The sequence below is a fragment of the Dipodomys spectabilis genome, unplaced genomic scaffold, assembly GCF_019054845.1.
Source record: "Dipodomys spectabilis isolate Male_0828 unplaced genomic scaffold, ASM1905484v1 ptg000393l, whole genome shotgun sequence".
Lineage (NCBI taxonomy): Eukaryota > Metazoa > Chordata > Mammalia > Rodentia > Heteromyidae > Dipodomys > Dipodomys spectabilis.
In genome coordinates this window covers 152,000-155,386 of record NW_024871070.1, presented here as the reverse complement: position 1 = coordinate 155,386, position 3,387 = coordinate 152,000, and the positions used below count along the sequence as shown (strand labels likewise).

General features: G+C 32.9%; 1 pseudogene; it reads right to left on the bottom strand.

Annotated features, from left to right (window-relative positions):
- Nucleotides 1-2,499: 2,499 nt before the first annotated feature.
- On the bottom strand, nucleotides 2,500-2,596 carry LOC122096841 (annotated as a pseudogene).
- Nucleotides 2,597-3,387: the final 791 nt, after the last annotated feature.

Below are 3,387 nucleotides of genomic sequence, written 5' to 3'. Positions count from 1 at the left end.
TGTGATGAAAATGAAGGGAGGCATGTTCTTATTCTGGAAAACTGGCTAGAGGATTGCTCCCATAAAGGTAGTGATGAACTCTTCCAAATGTTTACAATAAAATGCACTATTCACCCTAGCCAAGTTACGTTAACAGCCCAGATGCCTTTTGGCAGAGTGATGGTTGGAGAAAGTGTGGCACATACACAGAATTGGATTGCACCCATCCATTTTGAAGACTTACATTATTTGCAATGAAATGGAGAGATCTAAAAATATGTTAAGTGAACTAAGTCAGAGCCAGACACACAAAGGACCCATGTTCTATCTCATATTTGGAAGCTAGAAATTTATACAAGTTTACACAAAAATATTAATCAAAGCATGCTATTTGAAGAGGAGTATTTCAAAGGTGTAATTTCTTATAAAATTGAATTTTACTCCAAGAAAATGAATATCAGGAAACTATCACTTGGAAGATGTGAATGGAAGTCAAAAGGAAGGAATAAAGAGAGGTATGGAGGAAGAGAGTGAAGGTATAATATTCAATGCAGATGTATGAAACTAGAAAAAATTAAAGCGGGGTGAGGTTTGGAAGGGTGTGGAAAAGTTATATAAAATCCATTATATTAAAAAAACCTGATTTATTGAATGGAAATTCCCTTGTACAAGTATTTAAAATAATAAAAATGCAATTAAAAATAATGGAGACATCAGATCTTAATTTCTATTTCCATCTCCTTTAAAAAATAAAATTATTTGCGCTATAATTTGATCAGAGGGATGGATTTTGTGGCTAGCTAGATCATTGAACATCTGTATCTCTCTTCCTCTCTCCATCTCATGGTTCTCATAGGTAATATGATTGCTCCATAATTATCCTAATTTATTTTGCTTATGTATTCTTTGGTTGCATCATTTCATTTTCTGCTCTGTCATTTCCCAATTCATTAAAATATAAATCATTATTTCCTATTTTCTATTTCCTAGAATAAGCTGCACATGAAGACACCACTGGTCCTCATTTTCAGTCTGTACCTTTGAATACGGAGGAAAATCTTTCCTCTGCTCTCTACCAAATCCCTACTCTCCATTTAGAATAGTTTAGGATAGTAAAAATGAAAAAAGAGAAAATAATAGTGAAAAAACAGATGCAGAAAATTCAGCGGATTTTTTCTGACTATTTCATCCAATGTGAACTATTGGGGAAATACATGGACAGCTCATTCTCACTGGCACTCAAAGTCTCTGGTTAGGCAATTCTGATGAAGTTGAGGAACAAGATGAAAAAGTGAGAAATGGTATCAATTACAAGAGAAAAATGGAATAGGATCAAGCAAATTTCTTCTTTGTTCTGCTGAAAATAATCGCCTTACTACAGTGCAGAAACTACTTTCCAAAAAGGCCACTCATGTGAATACTAGGGATAACCATGAGCATACCCTTCTTCATCGAGAAGCCTACAGTGGACACTTAGACATTGTCCATAAGTTGGTGGCTCAAAGAAGATATTCATGTAATAACTGTGAATGGCTGGACACCCCTGCACAGTACTTATACATGGAATAATACCAGAGTGGTTTCTTTAATTCATCATGATGCAGACACCAATGGCCAAACTAAATGCCTCTTGACCCCCTTGTATCTTGCTGCTGGAAATTGATATAGCAAAGATACTCTGGATCTCCTTCTGTTGAACAATTATTATCAAACCAGATCTGAAGCACAACTTGGAAGAAACTGCATTTGATCTTGCCAAAAGAATAAGTGTGTATCACTACCTCTTTGAAGTTGTGGAAAGCTGTACAAATTGTTCTCCTATGTCCTAGTGGTTGGGTTAAGTGTCTTAAATTTGAAAATTCAAAGTCCATCCCATGTATCCATACAAAATATATTCACAATCCAAACAACAGCAATATTTACTTTAAAAATTCATGGATTCCATGGTATTCTTCCAAGTGAATTTCCTGACTTTGATAAAAAAAAACATATTCGATTAGTTTGTATACATCTATAATGATTTCTATAGATTTGTGATTTTTTTAAATCAGAAATAATTTTAACTTCTCTGTTAAAATGAGTAGTACAGAAACTAAAGATATTTCTGGTGCTTGTCTGAAAAAAGTATATTTTAAAATATTTAGTATTCTGTTTGTATAATGTCCATAATCTTTTCTTTATCTCCTAGATACAATACTTTGAATTCAACATTGTTTTATAATATATAGGTTCATTAATAAATGTGCCCTTTCAGATTGCATTCGATATAGAAACAGTTTAATATTCCTATCATTACTATCTCCTTATAGAATTTTATTTCTTTGGGATCAAATGACAATGTTATCTCATTTCAAAAGTATTATAAAGGTAATGCTATCTAAAGGCCTTTCTAAAAAGGTGATGATTGAATACACTGATATCAAAATAATTTTTATTTCTATGAATTACATGTATAATTACACTTGTATATTTGTAATCAACTTTTTAATAACTGTTTTAATTTCTTGCATCTGAAGAATGAAAAATATGGAATAATTCACAAATTTTAATATCATCCTTGTGCAAAAGCCATGTTAAACTCTGTATTGTAATTCGGGTAGATGTGTTGCTGAAGCATGTAGTATCCTCTAAATTTAAGTAGTTAATAATGCAATCTTAAGACAGGAATATATCCTTGGTTGCCTATTTGTAACAAGGAAAACTTATAGTTCCCAAATTTGCTATTCATCTTATTTCTGTAAAATTCTGTGTATGGTCGAAAAAAATTATATTGTTTGTTCTATTGCTCACATTTGCAATTTTTTTCAATAACTATTTTAAGTCTTTTTCACTTGAAATTTGATCATACTTTGAAGCCTTTATAGCTAGGTCCAAAGAAGATGGATTTTCAAGTACTTATTTATTAACTGATTTAGCTTGGTGGAGCTAACGGATTCAAAGTAAGCCTTGCTTAAGAGCTACTTCTAAACTTCTGCAGCTTAAAATTTCCCAAATGAGGTCTTACTGGCACAAATGTCTCCCTGACCCTTTACCCTTGCTCCATGTAGGAACAGACCAACCAGAATATCTTACCCTGACAGCATAGATTGTCTTATAGGAGCAAAACTAATCTTAGTTACAAAGGATCATAGAGAGACGAACAGTTCAGACAGAACTGTTCACACTGAAAGGTATTTTTTCAAAATATAATTGTTTATTACACCCTACAATTTCAAAAATAGCTAAAGCCAAGAAGGTGAGAAAATTGTTCATATGCATGATTACCTCATGTCCTGGCCTCTCTACCATCCAACCAGGCAGGAACTTGCACCACTGATTTTCTATCACCAAATATATTCCATAGCTCCGGGAGAAGTCCATATGTTTCTCCTCATTATTAGACCTTAAATTGGTACTGTTTTAATCACA